Genomic DNA, 25537 nt, shown 5'->3' with positions numbered 1-25537 from the left:
TTCTCTCTGTGTGTCCCCAGCATCTAGCACAGGACCTGGCACAGAATGGGAGCTGAGAAAATGTTTGAGGCTCGAAGGAAAAAAGAGACCGTGCTACATGATATATGTCATGGGTTGAACTGTGTCCCTCCCAAAAGATACGTTAAGGCCTGATATGAGCTGAATTGTGCCCCAAAATTCATGTTGAAGCTCTAATCCTGGTACCCCAGAAGGTGACTGTATTTGGAGACAGGGCCTTCAAAGAGGTGATTCAGTTAAAATGAGGCTGTTTCTGTGGGTCCTTATCCAATCCAGTGTCCTTATAAGAAGAGGAGATTAGGACACACAGAGGCACCAGGAATGCAAAGACAGAAGCAAGTCCACTTGAGGACACAGAGGGAAGACGGCTGTCTGCAAGCCAAGGAGAGAGGCCTCTGGAGAAACCGGACCTGCCAACACCCTGATCTTAGATTTCCAGCCTCAGGTACTGTGAGAAAATAAATGTCTGTTGTTTTAGTTGTGGTATTTTGTTATGGCAGCTCTGGAAAACTAATACAAAGTCCTAACCCCTAGCGCCTCAGAGTGTGACCTTATTTGGAGACAGGGTCATTACAGTTGTAATTAGTTAAGATGAGGTCAGTAGGATGGGCCCTATTCCAATATGACTGGTGTCCTTATGAGAAGGGGAAATGAGACAATAAATTTCTGTTGTTTTAAGCCATCCAGTCTGTGGTACTTTGTTATGGCAGAGTTAGAAAACTAATACAGGATGGGAGACAAAAAAAATATTACTTTATGACAAGTTCATCAAAGCGAGAGGTTTTCTGCCCACGGCAGCACAAGGCTATGGTGTCGACGCCAGATGACTGGAGATGAGCTTCCAGGGCTCTCTTCTCTTCCATTCCTGGTTCTTGTCCGCTACCGCCCCTCAAGCACAGACAGCTGAGTTACATTTCTCAGGGCTGGCCCGAGCCCCATCCACCCCCAGTACTGCCAGCCACGTTATCAGTCCAGGATCACACCTGCTCCCCGAAGTTCCATCTTCAGGAAATCTGGACCCAGGCCGTGCCCAGCCCTCAGCAGGTCCCCGTGCAGACCCCGGACACCACGTTTTCTAACCTTCCTCGTTTTTCCCAACTTGCCCACACACAGCTGGCTTTTATTTTTTACCTTTGCTGTTACCTGTGCCACTCCACACCTGTCCACACCCCAGCTCCCAACAAGCAGTGAGGGAAGGAAGGCAGAGGTGGGGAACTGGACCCCACGCAGGCGCTCAGACCCCTCTGAACCCAGCCTGCCTGGCCCTGAATGCTCCGAGGAACCCACCCTTGTTTAGGGTGAGTCTGGGCACAGAGCCCTCCCCACAGACAGTGGCAGCGCTGAAGGGCAGGTAGAGGCCAGGGCAACCCTCCTGTGGAAATTCGGGAGCTGCCACCGTTCACAGACACAAGAGATCTCAGGCAGCAGTGGGAGCGAAGCCCAGATGCGGAACCGACAGCAGATCTGCTGTGTCTGCATCGCTCAAGCCTTTCCCACTCTGGCCCACCGCTTCCCTGCTCAGTTCCCCTGTGACTCCCGTTATTGGGCTTATTCACTGCCCCGCACAGGCCTTTCTCAGGCCCTTCTCGTGCATTTGTCTGCTTCTCCCTGTACCTCATTTATCCCTGACCACTGAAATGCTACACAGCCTTCAATGCCTGTCCCACATGCCTCTTTCTCTAGCAAGCTTTCCCTGATAACCTCAACCAGAAGAGGTTTCCACTCCTGTCTTTGCCAAGTGTGGCATCGGGCATGGAGAGTCAGGAGGTGTGTTTTCCCCAGGCTCTGGGGGCAGTGCTGTGCTAAGGGTATAAGTGGACAAATCCCAGCTCTGCTCCTTACTGGGTAGGCGACCTTGAGCAGGTTCCTCTTCTGTCTGGGCTCTAGTCCCCCATCACAGTCCCCTGGGAAATGGAGATTGTATTTTTTATTTTATTGATTTTACTTTTTAAAATTAATTTTTTTGGAGTATAGTCGATTTACAATGTTGTATTCATTTCTGCTGCACAGCAAGTGCTTCAGTTATACGTACACAGATATACACTCTTTTTTAGATTCTTTTCCCATACAGGTCATTACAGAGTATTGAGCAGAGTCCCCTGTGCTACACAGTAGGTCCTTATTAGTTATCTCTTTTCTAAAGAGTAGTGTGTATTTGTCAGTCCCAATCTCCCAATTTATCCCTTCCCCCCTTCCCCCTTGGTATGGAGGTTTCAACAGGGTCTCAGGTTTAATGAGATAATACATGTTAAGTCCTCAGCAGACAGGGAGGAAGGGGCAGCCCTTCCACGAGGCCATTCCCAGGGACTTGGCCTCATCAAAGACAGTCGTTCCTGTCTCTGTCCCCACTCCCTCGGGCCTTCACTCAACTGTCGCTTCCTAACTCAGCCTTCCCTCACAGCTCTACTGAAGATTTCACCCCCACCCATGTTCCCTGGCCAGCCCGCCCTATTTATTTTCTTGGTACAATAGCGTTAAGTCAGTACCTGGTCCTGAATGAACGCGTGAAAAGGGAGACTGGGAGGCCTGGGGAGGAGTGTTCAGGAAGTGGGTCCATACCGGGCCGGCTGGAGGGGCTGCATCAGCGTCCCCGGGTTTGGCAGTGGGTTCGATAGCTCTTCCAGCCGTCCCCCCGAAGACATGAGGCTGCCTCTGAGGTCGGCCAGCTCCTCCGTGCTTCAAGCACTGGCTCCTCTTCCTACTTTTTCTCTCCCTGGGACATAATTGAAAGAACTCTTCCTAAGCCGGGTTAATTTGTTCTCTGTCAAGAGAAAATAAAGAAACCATAGCGACCGATTAGCAGCATCTCCTAAATCAGTCCCATGAGAAATAGGTTTAGAGCATCCACCTGGGAGGGCAGCTGAAATCTCCAAGGCCATAAGCACAGATTCTGTTTCAACGGGCTGTGAGAAGCAGAGCTGTGATTCAAGTGCCCACCTCAGCCGTGGCTGCCCTTCCAGTGCCCTCCCCGGCCCTCATCTCTTAGGGACCAGACAGAAAGACTGGACCTTTGACGTGGTCCCGCGGAGAGGCCGGCCTCCACGCCATTCTCTTGTTTCCTGTCGAGGTAGCCCCAGGAAGTAGGCGGTATTCGTCTCTCCTATCACAGGTGAGGAAAGGGCGGCCCCGTCCCAACGGCTTGCTCATGGCCACGGAGCTGGTCCGTGACGGAGGGATGGAGCTGGGGCTCACACTCAGGTTGGCCTCGTCCGTCCGCACAACTGTGCCTTGTCCATCGTGACCACAATTGAGGTTCTCCAACCAGACACAGACGGAGACCTGAAGCACTTCCCTCGGTGGCCCACCTTTGACGTCCTGTGTCCCTTCAGCAGCCTCTGTGACACCAGCTGGGCCACTGGGCTCCTATCCCTCTTGACCTCTAGATACTAGTTTGGTTAAATAATCCTCGATTTACCTCTCACGGACATTGTGTCACTGCGACCTGATCAGAATTCTTTGAGGTCAGGCCCACCAGCTGCAGAGGTGGGGTGTAGCTGCAAGCGGCGGAACCTGGGGTTGGGTGACTTAGCCAGCAGGTTAGGGCAACGGGTGTTCCTGGCTGTGAGCAGCTCCTAAGGTTAAACATGGGTAAGTACGCAAAAGAGGTGTGCTTACTTATTTGCTTTAGGATTGCATTTCACGAATGACATTTGTTTAGTGCCCATGGTTTACAAACTGCTCCCACATACGTGGTAACCTCGTGTCATGGACTGTGAGTATAAAGGGACTGTCTGGCTCCTATTCTAGGGGGTTCTTTACATCAACAGGGCTTTGAAACCAGGGAGCAAGGCTTCTGAAATATTTACGTTGGATTTGATTTTTAATAACTCTATTTACTTATCATAAATATGACTTGTAGTAATATGAGATCCAAGACACAAATATTACTAGAGTATTATTGGGTTGGCCTAAAAGTTCATTCGGGTTTTTCCAGCCCAATACTTCTACTCCCTTCTGTTATGTTAAGTTCACATCTTGGTTAAGAGCTTGTCAGGGTTCAACTATAGCACTCCTGTTAGAGGCAGAGGGAGCCAGGAGACTCCCAATCTCCAGAACTTCAGTAAAGTCTCAAAGATAGATAGATAAATACATAAATAAATAAACAAAATTTCCCCCTTTCCTTAGAATTTTCTCAGTGTTCCCGCTAATCAGATACTGTTAGCTTTATTCTGCATTCATTAATTCACTGAATGTATTTCAGGCCCTGTGCTAGGAGCACGGTTAAAAGACTGTCCTGTTCTGGGGCACTCCCAGTCCAATGGTGGTTCAGGGGCCCTGGCAGATACATAACACATAACAGACCTCTACAATGTGATAGGGAAAGTGTAAGGACAGTGGAAGGCAGAAGCAGGTCTGGAAGCACAGAGTAAGGACAACTAATCCATGCTGGGCATATCAGGGAAGTCTTCCTGGAGGAGGTGACATCTGAGTTGGACGAGAGAAGTGGAGGAAAGAAATCCAGGCAGCAGAGAGAGGCTCAGGCACGAGAGCATTGTGTACTCAGAGAAGGGGCTGTTTGGTGAGACGGCCCTTAAGTAGCCCAGTAAGAATGGGAACAGCTGAGCTTTAACCCTCAGCCAGGAGTCTTGTATGTGAGCTGCTGGGAGATTTTAAGCAGGGAAAACATTCTCATATTACCCCTTACTTCTTCCAGGTATGAACCACAGTTTATTTTTTTTTTGACATCTTTATTGGAGTATAATTGCTTTACAATGGTGTGTTAGTTTCTGCTTTATAACAACACAGTTGTTATTAAACAACTACTGGGAATTCCCTGGCCGTCCAGTGGTTAGGACACGGTGCTTTCACTGCCGTGGCCCAGGTTTGATCCCTGGTCCAGGAACTAAGATCCTGCAAGCTGTGCAGCGCAGCAAAAATAAACAAAAACAAAAAACCTACTGATATAGTTTGATGTTTAGCATTTCCTCCGAGCCAATATTAATATAATCTCTAAGAAAGCAGAGACTAAGATGTCTTTTTGTTCCACCCTATAATTCTCTAGACCTAGAAGAGGTCTTGGTGATAGTGGATGGTTAGAAAATGGGGGGAAGGTAGGGAGGGAGAGAAAGGCAGTGACAAGATCTGTTGTGCACTGGAGAAAAATCATTCTGGCAGCAAATAGAGGAGAGATGGCAGAGAGGTGTGACTTGGGGTTGGGAGGGACCGATTAGAATGCTATTGTCATAATTCAGGTGAAAAGTGCAAACTGTCTACAGGAACGGCAGAGGCAGAGGCGGGAGAGAGGGGACGTAGAGAGGAGAAAAGCCCAGGAGGTAAGGTCTATGTGACCTGGTGCCTGGGTGGGCAAGTAAAGAGAAGTAGAGAGTCACCTGGAGGGGTCTTGACGCCTGGGCCCGGCAATCAGTCTCAGTGAATTGGCCTGGGTGGTGTAGGAGACACGGGTAATTCCTAAAAGGACCCAGGTGACCCTCCCGTGCAGGCAGGATGGATAAGCACTGACCGAGTGAGGGGTTTATGAGGGCTCCGAGGGTTCCGGCTTTGGAAGAGAGAACACAGGAGGGAGAGCGAGTTTGGGAGAGTCGGGAGAGAGAAGCAGTTCAGAAGGTACTGAGTTGACTGAGTTTGAGGCATATGAATTGAGAAAGGAAGATGTCAGATGGTTCTTGTTTGTTGCTTAAAGAGTGAAGGTGAGGATACACAATTGGACATTTTGGTTGGGAGTTGCTTTGTAATTAGGACGGTTTTGTGCAATGGGGGTCAGAGAGGGCTCTTTGGAAACTGTCTGAGGAAGTCTGTGTGCTGGCTGAGCACCAGGTGGTGAGAGACGTGAACGTGAGCTTGCAGAAAATCACAGAGCGAGCCGTGTAACTGGGTTTCCACCCTTGTTTTTACCTTCTCTGCTTCCAAGTTTCTTCTCTGCACAGCTGAACAATGCACCAACTTCGTTTCATAGCAAATTTCTTATGGTCTCTGAGACCATAAGAGCGCCGATGCAGCCTTCATATTCCATTTGTTCCTTGGATAATGAGCTTAGCCTCAGAGCCAAAGGAAAAAGCCCCAGTGCTTGTTAAATCTACTGGCACGGGCTGTCGGCTCCCCACAACCTCCATCACACGTTGCGCTAAAATCGTCCAGCTCGGTCAGGCCGTTTGCATCTAGGCAAATGGCCCTTGGTGACTAATAGAAATCCAACTTTATATTGATGAGGAAGGGCTTTGACAAGCAGCATTAATTTTGTCTGCACAGTGGAATGGAGCTCATCTCTACTTCCTTTTGGGGAGCCTGGTTTATGCTTCCCCCAGAGAGCACTTCCCCGGGGCTCCCAGACATTGCATTCACCAGGTGTAATTAATCTCAGAGGCTCCTGGTCCGGCTTTTGCACACGGCATGCAATCTGCCTTCTTTTTTCCCAGTCTCCCAGCTCAGAGAGAATTGTGATGACGGGGCAACCTGAATTCTAATAACGCTTCAAGTAGTCATTTGGGCTCGATGCATGTGGCCTGGTGCAGACAGAACTGTAACAGCTGGGAGGACTCTGTCTGGCGTTTCCTCCCCCCAGGGGTCTGGGAATTAAGGCTATTATCTTCCAGCTGGAGTCCTGGGAATTGGGTTGTTGTTGCCAAAGACAAAGGAATGGGTTTCTAGAATTATCACTTAGAAGAACAGTGCACCGGAGAGAAACTCTAGATGCTTCCAGAAAGGTGGGCAGTGGGTATCTCGGCAGGGTAATCTAAATGTGAAACGTCTCTGCCAACTACTTGGGAACACCTTGCAGTGGGTGGAAGACTCCTGGACACATCTCTACCTCGCATTCAGTCCATCTGGAAAGGCAGAAGGACCCCTTCGCCTTCAGGATTTTACTGCACCCTTTGGGAAAAAAATCCCATAACCTTCCGGGGCTTCCAAGACACCCATTCAGTGAGGATGTGTGGTCTCAAGCTTCCAGAATATACTCAGTTCGATTCAAACAAAATTGTTGAGGACCTACTGGTGCGAGGAGGGAAGTGGGGGGTGAAGACGAGAAAGGATGCCCTTGGTCATGCAGCCACCGACTCGCCGACAGTCCTTGATCAAGCATTGGCTTCGTACCAGGCTTTTTGTTGCCATGAAGGATGCAAAAATGAAGGAGGGGGTCCCTGCCTGCCGGGAGCGCTTCTATTTGGGCAGATTGGCACGGGCTACCATTAGAGCCACAGAGTGACGGACACTGTCCTGGGAGCTTTGATAGAGACACTAGAAAAAATGTAAAACAAACCCAGAAGACACTGGAATTGAGTCTGAGTGTGGAAACCAGAGAAGGCTGGAGAGAGGCGGAATCAGGATTTCAACAAGGCATTTGACCAATTTCTCCTCTTGGTCTGGTCACCAGAGCAAGAGCTAACACGCCCACAGCATTGACCCTGTTCCTGGAGTGGTTTCAAGAGTTTTACGTATATTCACTTTGTCCCCACAACAAGCCTTTGAAGTAGGTACTATTATTATCCCCATTTTATGGATGAGGAAACGGAGGCACTGAGAGGTTAAATGACTTCTCCAAGATGACCGCTAATAAGTGGCAGAGTAGGGTTTGGTCCCAGGCAGTCTGGCTCTAGACAACTCTGGTGCAGTTAGGTAGATGTCTTCTGGTTAAACAACCCTACCCCAAAAGGGTATTTCTTTATGTTTTGTTTGGTTTAGTCAAAATAATTCATGTTGGAAAAGCTATATGGCATTAGAGAAAGTTTGGAGAAAAGAATAAAGGTTTCCCTTTGTGGATGGCATGATGTTGGCATGAGGTGCAGAGTAACCCTTCTGAATGGTGGTGATGTTGACTGGTGTTACAATAGGCAGTCACAGCCTTGCACAACAGAATAATGCCATTTCGGTGTAGACCCCCTATTAGAATCATTGGTCCAGCCCGAAACAATTTTAAACACCCGTCTTGGGGAGATAATACCATCAACAAAGAAAATGAGGACTTGGGGCCCTCACCCCAAAGAGCAGCCCAGGAAGCTGCAGCAATAGGTAGCCTTTCCCTGAGTTAAAGCCTAAAGCCAGCAGATGCAGGGTGCAGAGAATAACAAGGGGAGACCTAGGCCCAGAAGAAATCACCCGAAGAAAGAACCTGGGATAAAGGGCTGAGCTTGATGCCCAGATAAAGCATTTTCTACAGTTAAAGAATTTTCTACAGCGTCCGTTTCCTGAACAGCTTGTGTGGTCCGTGTGCAGAGACGGCACATACAGCTGTGCAGGTTGTCCACTGCACAAGGGCGCCCACCTGAGGGACAAGTGGGGACTAGAATCCAGTCTGCCTTCCACTCACTACACTATGTGCCCATGAGGCTGTATCTGTCCAGAGGGGACACCCTTCCCTAATTCACACAAAAGGCCCCTGTGGGCTAGCTGGGGCCCAAGACTTACAGAGAATAAAACACCCCCAGGACAGGACCAACAAAATGTGGGACATCAGAACAGGGCTGCATGTAGAAGAGAAAACCTGTTTCACCACACTGGCTACAGTTGCCTTCAATTCTTTTGAAGGGAAAAATCAGGAATTGCTAACAAAATTCACTCTGTTGTACTCTTTTTTAAAATAATTAATTAATTAATTTAGGCTGCGTTGGGTCTTCGTTGCTGCGCGCAGGCTTTCTCTAGTTGCAGCGAGCGGGTGCTACACTTGCTTGCGGTGCTTGCGCTTCTTACTGCGGTGGCTTCTCTTGTTGTGGAGCACAGGCTCTAGGTGCGCAGGCTTCAGTAGTTATGGCACGTGAGCTCAGTAATTGTGGCTCACGGGCTTTAGAGCGCAGGCTCAGTAGTTGTGGCGCACGGGCTCAGTTGCTCCGTGGCATGTGGGATCTTCCCGGACCAGGGCTCAAACCCATGTCCCCTGCATTGGCAGGTGGATTCTCAACCACTGAGCCACCAGGGAAGGCCCACTCTGTTATACTCTTGATGTGTGTACATATTCACACCCACATGCACAAACTCTTATGTTTCCTTCTGGAGTTTGGTTCAGTCATTCCCTGCGAATCCCCCGAATGTGTTGTTACAGATAGCTCCCTGCACAGGGGGGTTCTTTTCAATAGCTGGAGTCAAGGTTACAGTGTCCAGACTGGCTGAAACCAGCCGGCAGGCCTCTCTCAGAATTCTGCCTGCTGTGCTCCCAAATAATATAGTCAAACACAGTCAGCTGGGCCGGGCTGAGGAGTGGAAGCGGTGAGCGGACACAGCAGAACCCAAGGACCGCAATGCCAACTACCAGGCCCTCCCAGGCCACCTCCGGTTAGATCTGCCTCGGAAATGTCCATCCTTCCTGCCCCTTCTCTCCTTCCGTCCCTCCCATCCACCACTTCCAGACTCCATTTCCTCTCTCACCCACACCCCTCCTGAGACAGCCCCACGCGGCTCCCCCAGGCCCGGCCGCCACCTCCAGCTCAACTCCCAGCAGCGCCCAGAGGAAGTCTTTCCAGTGAGACTTCGGTCACGTCACTCCCCACTTAACACTGAACAGCGACCCACTCTCCACAGCAGAAGAGCACATATTCTCCAGCCCGGCATTGTAGAATAATAACACATTTACCAAGCACCATCTACGGGCTTTGACACAGATTAACACAGATTAACTTCTGAACCCTCACCACCGCTTCCCTGAAGCAGGTACTATTATGATCCCCACTTTATAGGTGAGGAAACGGAGGCCTGCTGAGTTGAGAACTCACATGCCCACTCATACAACGAATTAGGGCCAGATCCAAGTTCAAACCCGGCTCGTGTGACCTCTCAGCCCACACTCAGGCGCTCAAAAAGCGGTCCCAGACCATGGGTAGCAGCAGCAGCAGCGTTACCTGGGACCTCGTGAGAAATGCAGAAACTCAGACCCCACCCCAGACGGGCCGGACCAGGACGCGCATTTAAACAAGGGTCCGGTGACCGCTTTGCCCTACTGCCCTGCACGGAGCCCTTCCACCACCTGACCCAGTGCCCGCCAGGCCTTCCCGCCTGCCGGCTCCAGCTCTGAGGCTCATCCCCACACGGCCCTGGAGCCGAGCCCTGCCTGTTGATCTCGGAACTCCATGCGTCATTACTCACCAGCGCCGGGCAGCCTGACGGCTTTGTCTTTTTCCTTTGCCTTCCCACACTCCCCCCTTTGATATCTGGCCCTGTCCACGGTGAGGGTGAGGAGGGGTCTCCCAGCAGGGCTGGTGGGTGCCCTTTGTCAGTGGCAGCCCCCTGCCCGTGAGGGGCTGGCTGTGCTGTGGCAGGTGGCACAGAGGGCCCATCCTGGCCCTGGAACCTGTGGGCAGAGCACGGGGGGCAGTGGGTGAGAGAAAAAGCAAAGGCTCTGGTCAGGGTGATGCGGCTGGGCCCCCATCCCACCAGCATCCTCTGCACTTAGTTTCCTCCTTATCGTCCAGGGATAATAACAGGCGACCCCCAGGGCTGTCGTGAAGACGAGAGGAAGATGTATTGGGACAGTTGCCATTTGATGGAATTCTGGATGGTACGGATAGAAAGTCCACAAGAAATCATTAATAGTCAGGGAAACGGAGGCCCAGAGGCACGGTGTCCTGCGCAAGGTCACAGGGCCAGCTGTCAACAGAACCAAAACTACGTTTCCCTTCTCCCAATGTCCTGCCCGGGCCCCTCTCCACAGCTTCTGTGTTTTGCACAGGAAAATGGAATCAGGTGGTGCCCCAAGAGAAGATTATGTGGATTCCAAGGGCCAAAGTCCAGTGTAACTGTTGGCCCCAGGGGAGAGCCCAGCAAAGATGGTAAGTGGGTCGCCCCCATCAGCCACTGCTGGGTCCTGAACGTCCTAGGAGAACAGGCCAGAGGAGAGGGTGTCCTTCTCCAGCGGTTGGAGAAATGTAGTGAAAGGAGTTGTTGTCCAGAATCTCTGACACATTCCCTTCCCCTCCCTGGCCTCTGCCGAGACACAAACAGACAGACAGAAAGACACGCAAAGCTGATGAGGTGCAGGCACAGAGACAGAGACGACCCCCCAGACAGAGACGACCCCCCAGACAGAGACGACCCCCCAGAGGACCCACGACACACAATTAGGCGTTGCCGGCAGCCCCCGAGTCCCACAGACCAGAGTCGGCTGAGCTGTCAGTGTTTTCCACACCTGCGCCTATACGTGTGCACACGTATGCCTGTGCACACCCATGCACACCGTCACTCTGGCCTGTGGGGGGAGGCAGGAACACGAGTGAGCCCCGAGTCTTGGCCTGAGTGGGTGTGTGGGTGTCTCCCGACCCAAATGGGTGGCCAGTGGCAGGAGACAGGCCACGGGTTAGCTGAGCACAGTGGTCCCGCACGGGGGTGGTGAGTGTTGCCATGGTGATGAGAGCTGGACATGTCAGGCTGGGAAGCCAGGTCCGTGTGGGTGGTGGAACACCATAGGCCCAAGCACAGATCCATCGACTACAGGAGGGAGGGAGGGCGGGCGTCTGAGGGTCTGGGCTGGGAGGCAGACTCCTGGGGTCCAGTGGGAGTCTGAGGTGATCCGGGATGGCAGGACCAGCTGCCCGCGTGGCAGGCCTGGGCACGAAACGATGAGCTTGTTAGCTGGTCTCCGGCTGGCTGCACAAAGCCAGACCATGGGGCCTCTGTCCCTGCCTCAGGGCCACGCACCCCTGGCCCTCTTCCCTCACCGGCAGTTGTGCCGAGTCCACAGATGAGGCAAAGCCCACAGGGAGAGCAGAGCAGGGACCTGGCAGTGAGAGGTAATAACTGGCTTTGGGAAAACAGCCGTGCAGGGGGGGACGTGGACAGACGGAAGTGGTCAGAGTCTGACAGGTCCCATATCCGTCCCCTGGGCCACCACTTGTGAGCTTGGGCGAAGTCACTTCACCTCTCTGATGGTCTGATGGTCTCAAGGGCCAAGCGAGCTCTCAGTCCTCGGGCTGGACCCTCCGCTGACCAGCCGGTGCCCCACATGCACACCAGGCGCTCTGCCCGTGCTTCCAGAAGGGGCCATCCACCCCATATCTAGGTGGGGAAAGTGGGCTCCCACCTGGCCGGAGAGTGGGTAGAGGCTGGCCTTGTCACCGGAGGGACCAGAGCTCGGATCCTGCCTCTGCCACTCTGCCACGTGTCTTCAGGAAAGCCACGGACCTCTCTGAGCTTCTACCACCAAGTGCCTTTCCATCCTTCCTCCCCACCCCCAGAGGCTCAACCGGGATCGCAGGGCAGTGGGTCCGGTGCTCGGCAGGGTCTGAGGCCGGACACCTTGTAATTCTCGGGCCTCTCAGCTTCTGCCAGGTGAGCCCTGTGAGGCCCCCTGACCCCAGGGCCCTGGGGGAGGGGGAGGTGCAGGCGCCCATGTCTGAGGGGAGGAGGGGCTTGCAGACGGCAGCGCAAAGCCAGGGCAGGGGGTGGGAGCCCTCTGCTTCCCCAACCTGGGCCGAGGTTTCCCGTCTGAGGATGGTGGGGCTGGACTCCCTAATGCCGACAGCCTGGGGCCAGGGCGCCCCTTCATCACCCAGAGAGGGTGTGGGGCGAAGATGGCACGGCGGCAAGCAGCTTCAGATAGGGCAGTTGTGAGAAACCCAGTGGAAACCCACAGAAGAAGGGCTGGCTCTGGGCTCAGAGCCCTGCGGAGGCGGGAGGGGTGCAGGTTGTGGGAGGAGGGGCAGTGCCCACTGCACCCACTGGCATCTATTGGGATTTCTGTGGAAATGTTTGCTCGGGCAGACATGGAAACCCAATGTCTTCTCCGCCAAGCTGAGTCTCTTGGTGGGAGAACAATCTCAGGGATGCCAGGGATGGCAAACTTAGGGGTCTTCCCAGGGCCAGGCCATAAGGCAACCCGCAACCCTCCCCCACGGGCAAGGGAGTCACATCCCTTCAAACACTCACTCGCTCATTCATTCAACAAACACCAGCCGGTCTACATCAGGCACCGTGCTGGGGTTGTGGAAATTCATCCAACACGGTACCTGAACTCAAGAAGGCCACAGTCTGGTGGGGAGACAGGTGTGTAAATGAGGACGATTCGGCGGGTAAGGGCTTTCACAGGGAAGTGGGAGAATGCTGTGGAAGCACAGAGGGAGGATGGGAGGGCTTCCTGGAGGAGGTGACATTTTTGCTGTCCTGGGGCAGGGAGGGCACCCCAGGCAGAGGGAACAGCAAGTGCAAAGGCAGAGAGAACAGGCACGGCACCTGCAAGAAAAGTCATCTCGGGAGGTTCCTGAGGGCCTCACTCACACCCAAGGCGAGGCCGTGTGCTGCAGTAGTCAGTGCGGGAACCAGGCTGCCTGCCCTTGAACTCCAGCTGTGCCACTTCCAAGCTGGGTGATATCCGGCAAGGCACTTCACTACTCGGTGCCCAATTTCCTCATCTGTAACCTGGAGATGGTAACATTATCCACCTTAGAGGGTTGTTGTAGGATAAATAAGTTGGATGTATAAACCACTGTGCAGGGCTGGCCCGTACTATTATTATTAATAGTAGCTCTTCCCCTTCCCACCCACCTGAGCTGCTCAGGGAAGGTCTGATCGTGAAGGCCAAGGATACAGGACGAAGAGAGATGAAGGGAACAGACAGGCCTGCTCTGGCCGGTCTTGGGCTCCCCCCGGCAGGCTCCTCCAGCACCTGGGAAACCCAGCCCCCTGCCGGCCCCTGACCCATCCTACAGAAGAGAACACCGAGGTCCTTGGAGGGTAAATGACTTGCCAGGACACTCAGCAAATTCGTGACAGTGTGCTGGTGGGGTTAATGTGCGTGAAATGAAAGGCTGACCTGAATAAATAATTTATTTCTGGATTTTAATAATTTAAAAGCCTTCATTTCGTTGGTGTCTCATCAAAAATAGAAACTTTCTTCTTTTTCATTCTAGATTTCTTTTTTAAAGTAGCACACGTAGCAGGAGCCAGAGCAAGGGCCTTTGAAGGGTTCTGTGGGAGCCGCCCCCCGGACAGGCCAGAAACCCCGAGCACCCCCACCTGTCCTCGGATCTGCTGCATGAGGGGACAGGACCTGCTGGGAGAGCTGGGCCAGAGCCCCGGGGCCCTGGGCGACGGCCAGAGCCCCATCCCCCAAGTCCTCTCCTTCCTCGTGGGCACACGGGGGTCATGACACCTCCTCTCGGAGCTGTTGAGAGAATTCAGCGAGTCTGCGTCCTCGGTGGTCCCGTGTCCGTGTCCAGACCTGACACACAGTGGGCCCACAACCTACAGAAATGTTTGACCCTCTGGGACAGGCCTTAGAGAAAAGGCAGGAACCAGGTGGCTGAGAGGCACAGACGGAGGGAGCACAGGGTGAGGGGAGGCCTACTCTCCTCTTGGGGGATCTCGGGGCTTCTCGAGTCTCCACCTGTGCGCTAAAACTCGAGCATTCGGGGGCTCTCCCCGCCCCATGACAGCCCCCACCTTGTTCCTCTGTTACCTCACAAAGCACAGCTCCCCCAGGACCAGCGTCTTGCAGGGAAGCCAGCCAAGGTGATGTCTCAGAATACAGCCCTCCGCACAGGCCCAGGCAGCCTTGCAGAGGCTCTCAGCTACCGGCACTGTGCATTTTCCCTACTCATCCAACGACCGATCACGTCTGGTCCCCTCCCTGGAGCTCACCCAAAAGCGTACCCACAGCTCAAGGTCTCCTCCCAAACCAGAACCCACCCCCATCTGGCCCTGGCTCCTTCTGCCACCCTACAACCCAGAGCCCGACCTTAGCATCTGCATCTCCGAAGGGCTTCATGCCCTGAGCCTTTGTCCGGCCCTGAACCATCATGCTGTTCAGAGCCTTAATTCCTCTGCTTGTTCCACTGCTGGGACCTTGTCACAATAACCCCTAACACAGCAGCCCCCTGGGGAGCTCAGCAGTCTTCAAAGTGCTTTCTATCAAATTAACCCCCCTGACCCCAAACAATCCTAGCAGGTGAATGGTATTTATTATTAAGTAACCTGCACGAGGCCACTAGGCTAGTAAGTGGCAAAACCAGGGCGGAAATCTAGGTCTGCGTCGCCACCTAGAACCCCGCACCCTTCCCCCCTCTCCCTGCCTCGTCTGTCCTGTTGGATCTGGACAGCCTGGGGAAGGGGGGATTACCGTGCTTTGTGGGCAGGGAGGCCTAGCAAAGGGAAGTAATGAGCCCAGAGTTCTAGAACAAAGGCTTTGGCCTCCACGAGGGCTTGCTGTTTGTCCACCAGGGGCCAGAGTTGTGGTCCCCCTGCATCTACCCTGAGAATCCGCTGCTGGTGCAGTCAGCCTGGCTCCAAGAAGCGGCTGTCCCCACCTGAGAACGCCCCCATGCCCAGCGCCAGCTAGGCTAGCTTCTCTGGGTTAAAGAAATCTCTCCCGGAAATGAGGTCAGGTTGTAAGTTCACCCGAGCTTTCCTCCCTGGGATGGGCAGTGTGGGAACCGCAGGACGGCCCCAATGACGGGGCAGTTTAGAAGCCTCCAGTGTGGTGGCCCAAGCGCGGATGTGGGGTTTAGATCAGAGGAGGGGAGTCATTTCTGGTGTATTTAGGGGGGCCCTTTGCCTCTTCCCTGGGGGTGGGCAGCGGGTGGCATGACAGGAGAACTCAAAAAGGGACACCCTGGCCAGGGACCCCAGCGGAATCAGAACATGACACCATTCTGACTGCAGTCTCCGGCCTCGTGGCCGCAGAGGGATGAGCTGGGATTCCAGACCAGGACACGCCACTCACTGACTCAGCGACTTTGGACCGACGACTTTCTCTCTCTCAAACCTCAGTTCCTTCATCTGAGAAAATGGAGATATTGATCCCGCCCTGCCTCTTTCACGGGGTTATTGATGATCAAAGGAGGGGTCCAATGTGAAAAGATACCTCACCTGCAGCGAGATGCACAGGAGAGTCAGCTTTGGGTGAGGTCACCAGCATCACAGGTGACAAAGGGCTGCAGTAACCATTTCGATTACAGATGGGGATGCTGAGGTCCAGGGCGGGGAAGAGGTTGTCCAGCAGGTAGGGAGAGTGTAACCAGGGCTCCCAGGCCGGCCGGCTGTCTGCCCAGGCCTGGCTAAGCTGACCCTTTTCCTGGGCCCAGGGGGAGCCCACTTTGCACGGCAGAGGTGCCCCTGAGCCCACAACCTGGGAGAAAGGCCCTTTCAGCGAGGTGTTTGGGGACATGTCTTGCTGTCAGTTGATTGACAAGGACAGGCCAGACTCAGCACCGATGTCCTAATGACAGTGCCACCAGCAGGGATGGAGGATTGCTTCTAGCTCCCGAGAAGTCTGGCAGGCTTTTGGCTGGATCTTGTAAGGCCTCCCTCCTCACCCCAGAGGCCGGTTCCACACTCCTATCCCCCAGGCCTTGGCCAAAGAAGTCTCCTCAGCTGGCTGTCCTCACCTACTCCCCTGCCTGGGGACATCCCACCCACCCTCCATTGCCCATGGCCCCCTGCTGCAGGAAGCCTCCCTCGATTGCCCAGTGAGAACTAATTGTGCCCCTCTCTCCCTCCTCACGAAGCATGGAGCAGTATGAAGGGTTAGACCCAGCTCTGGAAACCTGGCTCCCAGGTCACGACTTACTAATAGTGAAACCGTGGGCAAGTCAATTGGCCTCTCTGGGCCTGCTTCCTTATCTATAAATGAAGGATAATAACACCTATTCCCAGGGTTGTTTCAGGAGGGGGGTTAAATTCATACATTGAAGAAATGCTTTCAAGCACCTATTAAGTGCCAGGCTTGATTTTAGATTTGTGGATGCAGTGGTGAATAAGACAAAGTCTTCGTGGAATTAAAATTCTAGTGGGGGAGAAAGAGAGTGAACAGATGAACAAAGGCATAAATAATAACAGAGCAGGATAGGGGCATAGAAAGTCATCCAAGGGGGTGGGGTGCACTCTTTCAGACACGGTAGGCACTTAATAAATTGTGGATGGATGGATGGATGGATGGATGGATAGATGGATGGATGGATGGACGGATGGACGCATGGAAGGATAGATGGATGAATGGATAGTTGAATGGAAGGATGGATGAATGGATGGATAGATGAATGGATGAATGGATGGATAGATGGACGGACGGATGCATGTGTACACGCATGCTGGATCATGTCTCCCCCAATTTTCATAACCAACAGTAACCATGGTTGTGGCCCATTTCATCTCCAACTCAGAGCAGCTCCCAAAACCCCAAGGCTGACCAAGGAGGGACCAGGAGGGCCATGTGGATTAGAGGTGGGCCTGGCTTCCCTCCCACACCGCCTCCTTCTCTTGACACCATCTCAGAGCAGCCTCCACTTGCAGGGAGACTCGTGCACACAAGGGCCAGGGAGGCCTGGCCAGCAGAGACGGCCACGCACGGCCCTGAAAAGAGCCACTAGAAACTGACAGCAAGAGTCCCAGACGCGGTGCCAACAGCTTTCCCTGTTTCCCTGACTGGGCCTCACAGCAACCTGGCACGCGGGGCCTCATCTCCTGGATTTGATGCCGAGAGGCTGGCTGAGGGGGAGAAGAATAAAGACCAGCTCATGGCACTGTGGGCCCTGCAGGCCAGCAGGCCTATCCAAGTCCCCGATCCAGGCTTCTCGTTTCTGTGGCCCTGCCACTAGCACCCCTCACCTGTCCCCCATAATCGCTGTCACCCAAATCCACAGGCCACTCTGCTTGTCTCCCATGTCCTCAGGCCTCCTGTCAACTCCAGTGGTTACGGATGCCACTGGGTGACTCCAGCTCGTGGCTTAAGACAAGGTGCGACCCCACCCCAGATGCTTGTCTCTGGAGGGCTCTTCAGGGAGACCACAGCCCTGGGGGTGCTGCTCCAGCAGGTGGGCGTGAGCAGAGTGGGTGATGCACCCTGGGTCACAAGCACCTCTCAGTTCCCCCCGAAGGTGGGGCTCTGCTCCCGCCTCAGCACTCGGGCACCCGGGGCACACGGGGGTCACACACTCCGCATTATTCCAGCTGCCTCCGGGATCTTCCCCACCTGCACGATCCCCATCTCAGCCACCTCAGAGGAAGGTAGAGGCCCCCCAGAGACACCTGTCTGAATAGAAAAGACAGAAACAAACAGCCTTTCCTCAATTCCCAGGAGAAGCCATGGGCCAGGGGTTGGCAGGAACTGCAAGGGCTGACTCAGCAGAGCATGTGAATCAGAGAATTTTAGAGTTGCCGGGTGAGAGGTTCTGTGAATCACCAGATCACACAACTGGAGAAACACGGGCATTTCACGTCGTGGGATCGAGGAATCATGAATTCTCAGAATTCACTGAGTCGGGGACTTCAGGACTCACTAGGATGAAGGATTTCAGGCTAAGAGAATGGCTGAGCCCGTCACAGCTCGGGGAAGGTGCCTCCTTCCCGGTCTCTTCCGCAGACGTGTCCCCAGATCTCCAGTGGCCCCACCTGGCTTCCTGGCCCTTGCCGCCCCGGCCCCGTGACCTTCCCACTCAGAGCCACGGGGATCACTCCCAACCCGCCGCTCAGAAACGGCTCAGGTTCATTCCTGTCAATAGGATGAGTCCCCAGGCCTGAGCCTGGCTGCCGAGGCCCTTTGTGACACCTGACACACCCCATCCTATCTCCCCCTGCTCCCCCGGAGGGGCCAACAAACACACTTAGTGCCACATAAACAAAAACAGAAGACGCAGCCCTGAGTCATATCTACTGTTTATTTTGACCACAGCCACGCCGACCCAGGACGACTGGTCTTCTCATGGGGCGGTCAGGGCTCCCGGAGAGAGGGCACCACGAGGGCCATACGGAAGCCACTGGTTTCTCCAGGCTCGGCGCAGACACCTGGGCAGCCTTCCTCCTGCTGCGATCCATGCCCAAGCAGTCCCAGCACATGCCCAGATTCAAGGAAGGGGATGCAGACTTCACGCCTCGATGGAAGAAATGCCAAAGGATGCCTGGCTGTGGCTTCGGCACCACAGATGCAGGCTGCCCTGGGGACAGGACCTGACCTCCTGGCCGCTGGGGACTGAGCACTCTCGCCCTGGGACTCAGACGGGGGGATCTAGGCACCCAGGCAGCGCGTCACTACACACTGTCGTGCTGGGAAATCCTCCAGTAATTCCGGTCCGTTTCCACTTGCTCCATCAGAGCCCGCGGACATCACTGTAGATCTTAGGCCTCCGAGAACTGATGCGAGAACTCTTGTCAAGGTCCCAGTTCCCAGAAAGGGCTTGAGGAATCAGCCATCATTGCTGCTGAAGCATTGCATGTACGAACCACCTCAGAGAAGCACATGGGATCCCAGAGTTCCGGGCAGGATTCTCCATCCATCAGGGCTCTTGGCTGCAAAACAGAGATCAATTCTGACTGCCTGCAGCAAACAAGGGCTTCTGTTTTGTTTTTGTTTTTGCTTTTCGTTTTGTTGCTGTTACTTTTTTAAGGACGTTGCAGGCTCACAGAATAGATAGGAAGCTACAAGTCAGAGGCAGAAATCAAATGAGCCACAGTGAGATCAGCCAAAGGCAGTGGTGACCACCTAGGCACACCTGCTGCTGTCAGACCACCTAGGGAGACCCGCTGCTGTCAGACCACCTAGGCAGACCCCGCTGCTCTCAGACTACCTAGGCAGACCCCGCTGCTGTCGGACCACCTAGGCACAGCCGCTGCTGTCAGACCACCTAGGCACACCTGCTGCTGTCAGACCACCTAGGCACACCTGCTGCTGTCAGACCACCTAGGGAGACCCGCTGCTGTCAGACCACCTAGGCAGACCCCGCTGCTCTCAGACTACCTAGGCAGACCCCGCTGCTCTCAGACCACCTAGGCACAGCCGCTGCTGTCAGAACACCTAGGCACACCTGCTGCTGTCACAGCCTGCGTCTCCGGCTCTGGGCCCCAGCACGGTTACCTCCACCACTGATGACACAGTCACGGTCTGGACCACAACGCGAGCCCTGCAGTCGGGGGCAGAAGAGGGGGAACTCTGACTCCCTGCTCCCATAGTGGGAGGCAGGCAGGAAGTGGGGACCACTCTACATGAAAGGGACACTCATGATGGAAAGCCAAAACAGGACCTCTGTCTAGTACTGGAACCCAACTCAACTACGGAAATGGCTCCTCAGCTACTGGTTCTGGAAGCAAGAGCAGAATTTCTCCAGGACAAGCATGGGGAAGGTGTTCTGAGCAGGACAGCCCTTGGCAACTGGTGAGCGTGAGCCCCTCCAGACAGTCCAAATGGAGGGTTCGATGGGATCTGAAGTGTGACTCTGGAGTAACCTCAGCCCGACTCTCTGCACCCATCCCTCCCCTGTAGCACATCTCCTCTTAGCTCAGAGCAAGGCTGCCTGCAGGGGGGATGCTGCCTGAGTTGCATCCTGCAAGTCATGGAAAAGACAACCACGCACATGAGATCACTCTGGTGGGGGGGCGGGGAGGCAGTACAGCGAACAGGTGAGCGTTTTAGTAAAACGAGGAACCCAGCTGGTAGCCTGGGTGACCAGGAGCAAGCGCCGTCCTTGGTCCACAGCGGGGTCCACAGCTCTCCCCGGGGGTGCAGACCATGATGGCGGTTGGAAATCTACTTTCCTGCCTATTTTAATATGTGTCCCCCATGAAGGGGTCTTTGTGGTTCGTCACATGTCCCCAACGCAGAAAGCATCCCTGCTGCCGGCAGATCAAAATGGGGTCCCTGTTTCAGGAGGAAGAAACACTCATCATCAGAGACAGGGAGTCAAGCCAGGGAGGATGCCCTCCAGACGGACCTTGTTGAACTAACTCTCCTCCTGTAGCCTCCAGATGTTTTCGTTCCTTTTCCACAGTTTCCTTTCTTCATCCAACCTAGTATATAAGCACTTAGGTTCTGCCATGTCTCTGGGCCTTCGTTTTCCTGTAGGGCCCCCATGTACAGGTAAAGCTCTGCATGCTTTTCTCCCGTTAATCTGTCTTAGGTCAGTTGAATCCTCAGGCCCAGCTGGAGACCTAAGAGGGGAGAGGTCAAGCCCTCCTCCCTCCTGGGGGTGCAGCCAGACGCCAGGGGCGCATGTGGAGCCTGTGGAAGTCCAGGAGGGGCCTTGGGAGCAGAATGGACCTCGGATCCTGACTGAGGGGAGACGGAACAGACACAAAGCTCCGGCCCCAGGTGTCATGCAGGCCGAGTGGGGACAGATGACCAGTTCACCAGCCCCTCCCTGCCCACCTCACTCAGTCCGTCCCCTGCCCAAACCCTAGAGATTCCAGGTCTCCAGCCCGTGGCGGACAGTTGGGAGACAAGGGAAGGGAGAGTTGGGAGGAAGAGAATGGGGTTCCCAGAAGATGACTCAGGATCTAGCCCCCAGAATGTGCCCCATCTCTAATAAAGGCCACGAACAAGCCTGTGCCCATCCCGTGGGATGGCAGCACCTACACGGCGTTGCTGTCAGCAAGCCAGACCTGCAGTAACGCCAAACCCCTAAAAGGCAACCAGGACTCCAGCCAAGTCCAAGTCCTGCATCGCCAATAAATTACACAGACTCTGGGCAATCAGCTCTCCTGGAGAGGCTTTCCTTTTCTCCTCTGGACGGTGAGGTCCGGTAGGTTTTCCTACTGATCTGTAACGTCCCATGTTTAGGATGTCAGGCTAATACTGCCGTTAAAAATAACCTCTTCAAACGGCAAGGTTCTCCCCGTTAAGTCCTTATAGAGTACAAAAAGAAAACTAGCCAAGCGAGCACGGAAATCCTGTTTTTAGGACAAATTTCCTTTGGGTTATAAGTAAGCAGATCTTAGCGGAAAGGAGCCCCGAGGCCGGGTCTACGAGGCCCAGCTGCTTTGCGCCTTCACCTGGGCACACACATGTCTGGTATAAAGGACGTGACAGGCCCGGGGGGGAGGCAATATTTCTGTTGACAGCTGTTGCCAAGGTAACATCAGGCCAGGCTGCAAACAGGTAGAAAGAGCTGGCTCTTTTTGTAAAGCACCAGGAAGCTGATTAAATTTTCTTAGAATTACAGGTGGGGGCCGAGAAGCCTATTCTTCTTGAGCAACTCGCGGCTCAAAGCTGGACTGGAAACAAAGAGACATGGCGCTCGTACCTGTGCTGCCGTGAATTTCCCAGGGTTACCCAGGGAAATCGCTTCTCTGTTTCCCCACCTGCAACGTGAAGGGTTAAATCCGTGGAAGAGCTCCGGGGCTTCAGGGCTCCCCTCAGTAGACATCCTGGGCAGGAGCCCACTCTCATCGGTTTTTTCCCCAGAATATAGAAATGGATTTATTTTTCACGCGTCTCCATCTTGGCGTGTCCAAGTTCAATTACAGGTTAAGTAATAGTGGACCTTGTGTTTCAATCAAAATGCAATACTTATCCCATCTAGCTCTAGAGGGTCCAATGAAGTGGAAATAATGTATTCGTAATGATTATATCAAAATCATCCATCTTTGAAGAACACTGTCTTAGGAAGCACAATTTTATTAAACTTCAATAAGAGCAGGTGCGGTATCAATTAAACTAAAAACTATTGATCAAAATTGCTTTTAGGAGAGAAAACGGGTAAAGGTCTCTGGGCCCGCGGGGCTGCTGCTGCGAATGTGGCATCACCCCCGCAAGCGAGCCGGGTCCCTCAGTCCTGGAGGCTCAGCGGCCTCCTGCCCCGGGGACCTGCTGACCCACGGCCCCAGGCCTCTGCTCCACGACTGGTGTCCGCGTCCCCCCCGCTTCTCACTAGCTGGGCTTCCCCTCAGTGGGAAGAGCTGGCGCCCACTTTTCTCTAGCTTCCTTCTCAGAAGAGATAAGACGTTTCTGTTGCAGGGAAGGAGGTTGTTCTCTCCTGTCCCCTCTCCCGTCTCCTCCTGCAGGAGGTCACTCCAGTGACTGTGAGGCTGATGTTTCCACGCACGTCGGGGAGCTTCTTCTCTGCCTCCACGCAGTAAATTCCCCCCTCCGCGGCCTTTCTGCGAAGGTCCAGCACTCGCTCTGGGTGAGGTGCAGGCAGGATGTGAGGTCTCGGTGGCAGCTCCGGCACCTCACCGTCCAGCTGTGGGATTTCAGGCTGCAGATGTGCTCACTCACGTTGGAGGCTTCTCATCTGAACTGTAAGTGCTTTGTTCATCTGCTTTTCTTCACAGAACGTCTCCTATATTCCTTGTTTTCCTCCTTCAAGCCTTTGGAAGGAGGGGAGCGTGGTGGGCCCTCTATGTGGAGGACAAAATCATCACATCTCCTGACTTAAAGCCTCCCTCTGCAGCTGGATGCCCTCCTGCCCACCAGGGACACAGGGTCCTCCTCTCTCCTCCCTCCCTCCCTCCGTCCCCGAAGGGCCCTCCTTGTTCACGCTGTGCCTCCCGCCGCTGGGCAGGGGCAGAGGACCGCAAGCCCTCATCCAAGGGGTTCACTCGTGACCCGCTTTTCACTCAGAAGAAATGCATCCAGACGGGCAGCGTGCCAACACCTCACGGACGGAGCCAATGTGTCCCTTCCAGTCCAAGCGCGCCTGACGGGGCTCCTGGGGGCTGGCCCATGGCCAGGCTCCTTCCTCCATGGGCCTGTGTCTTGAGCTCACAGCTCCACGGTTGCCCAGTCATCTCAGAACTGTGCCTCTGTGGGCGGCTCTGCCAGCCAGCGGGTCCTTCCTGGCACTGAATGGGCACCCTTAGTGCTTTAGACAGCATCTCGCCGTCCTGGTCCCTATCTGGTAGGCTCAGGCCCAGCATCCCCTCGTCCATCACCCAGACCTGCCATAAGCCACTGTCCACAGTGCCTTGACCTGTGGCTGGAGGTCCCAGTGGGCACTGGGGAGCAGGCCACGAGTCCCCGAGTGGACGGGGTGTTCACGGGTCAGACCAGGCCTGGAGGGCAAGGACAAGGGGGCCAAATGCCTGATGGAGAGCAGGGGCGGTGGCGGGAACGACGGCCAGGGCCGCCTCTGTCCTCCGTGCCCTGCACTTTGCTCCCTCCCAGCTCCTGCAGGGGCTGTGGAGGCCCAGCCCTTCACGGGCCACAAAACGTGGACAGTTTTATATCAGGCTTCTGCTGAGAATTTCATTTGAATCAATGTTTCCTCAGCTATAAAAATCAGTCACCACTGAACGGTACACTTACACATGGTTAAAATGGTAAATCACGGTTATATTTGACTACAATAAAAATGATTTTCTGATCAAGGGCTGGATCAGATCATCTCTGAGGCCCTTTTTGGCCCCAGACTCTGTCCACTGTCATCTGAGATGTGACCGATGCACTACAGTGAGGAGACGGACTCCACGCAGGGGTGGTCTGTGCTGCTCGGGGAGACGCGCTCAGCAGGGAGAAGCACAGAGAAGGTCTGAGGTTTTCGCGTGAGGAACAGGAACCCCGAGGCGCTTGGGAACTGGGCACACCTGAGCAGGACCATGTGCCTCCACAGGCCTCAGAACCAGGAGCGCCCAGAGGAGGTGACCCGTGCATCCAGGGACCAGGCGGCCCACCTGGCATCTGGCTCACCCCTAGGAAAAGGTGGGGTCACGGGCCCTTGGCTTCAGGAGGAGGGCAAAACTTACACTGCCTCCCCAGCCCCGCCCGACACTTGAACCTTGGCCGTGATACGCAAGCCGAGGAAGTGGTGGTCTGTCACAAGAGGGGAAATCCTGCCCCACCCTGACACCCCCTGGATGGCTCTGCTGTCTCCAGAGGGGAGAAGAGGGGACCAGTGGGAAACAGGGGGTTTTCCCAGGCGCTTCCGTGCTGGGTCCCGCTTCTTCCTCAAAAATAAGCCACCAGATCAGCACAGCTGTGGCCAGGCCCCTCATGACCTCCAGGCCGGGGCTAGCAGAGCCTCCCTGCTAACAGTAGCTGTTAGCCGCTGTGTCAAGACAGGGTACTCTCAGTTCACCCCTGCAACAGCCCTGAGGTGCAACCATTTATCATCGTTTTACAAAAGCAGTGGCCTAGGCACAGAGAGGGTTATCTAGCAGCCCAAGGTCACACAGCTGGGGAGTGGCAGAGCCAGGACTCAAAACTCCAAAAGTCTGGTCAAATCTGCTGCCCCAGATGTTGCCTTTTCCTCCCTCAGAGCCAGGAAAGCAGTGAGCGCTTGATAGTTTTACTTGGGCAAGTCACCTCTCAGCCGCATATTCTCCTCACCTGAAAAGTCAGGTAAGAGGCCCAAGACATGGAGGGGGGAGCTGCCAATCCTCTTGAGTCTAGACCCCGAGCTGGTGCAGCGTCCCTTCTGCTGTACCCTGCTGGTCAGAGCAGTCACAGGCCAGTCCAGGCTCAAGAAGAGGAGAAACAGATCCCGTCTCTCAAGGTAGGTATACCTGTCTCCATTTCACAGATTCATCAACTGAGCGTCAGAGAGGTCAAGCACCCAGGGTCACAGAACTTGTGACATGGAACCAAGATCCACACCCGGGACTGTAGCCTGGTCTGTCTGATCTAAAGTCTGGACTCTTCTGCTGGCCTCAGTGTGTGCTGGGGCAGAGCTGATGGGTCAGGACTGACGGCCAACTTCACCACCTGACCCGGCGGTTCCCCGCCCGAGCTGCAGCCTCACCTGGGTTACTTTAAGATCACGGATTCCCTGGCCCTGCTCCCAGGGTTCGGCTTTAATTGGTCTGAGGTGGAGCCTGGACGCTGGGAACTTTTTAAGCGCCCAGGTGGTTTTCATCGAAGCCAAGGGCTGGGGACACTGTTTTAACCAAACAGGTTCCCTCCCTGCCTGTAGCCTGTGTGTGGGACCCTCCCCTGGACCCTCCT

The 25537-nt window shown here is 54.4% G+C and overlaps 1 long non-coding RNA gene across 2 annotated transcripts in view; it reads right to left on the bottom strand.

Annotated features, from left to right (window-relative positions):
* Nucleotides 1-705: 705 nt before the first annotated feature.
* The window catches only part of LOC132531416 (uncharacterized), a 73113-nt gene continuing 48281 nt past the window's right edge, over nt 706-25537 (bottom strand). The window contains exons 3-4 of one of the 2 annotated variants that reach the window (XR_009544095.1): nt 1861-1922; nt 706-906 (exon numbers count right to left, since the gene is read on the bottom strand). This is a non-coding gene — a long non-coding RNA (uncharacterized LOC132531416). Of the gene's footprint in view, nt 907-1860; nt 1923-22286; nt 22996-25537 lie in introns of those variants that run through there. The other variant, XR_009544096.1, reaches the window with a different exon arrangement.

This window comes from Lagenorhynchus albirostris, chromosome 13 (genome assembly GCF_949774975.1).
Source record: "Lagenorhynchus albirostris chromosome 13, mLagAlb1.1, whole genome shotgun sequence".
Lineage (NCBI taxonomy): Eukaryota > Metazoa > Chordata > Mammalia > Artiodactyla > Delphinidae > Lagenorhynchus > Lagenorhynchus albirostris.
The sequence above is the reverse complement of the archived record's forward strand: the minus strand, read 5'-3'. Positions and strand labels throughout refer to the sequence as shown.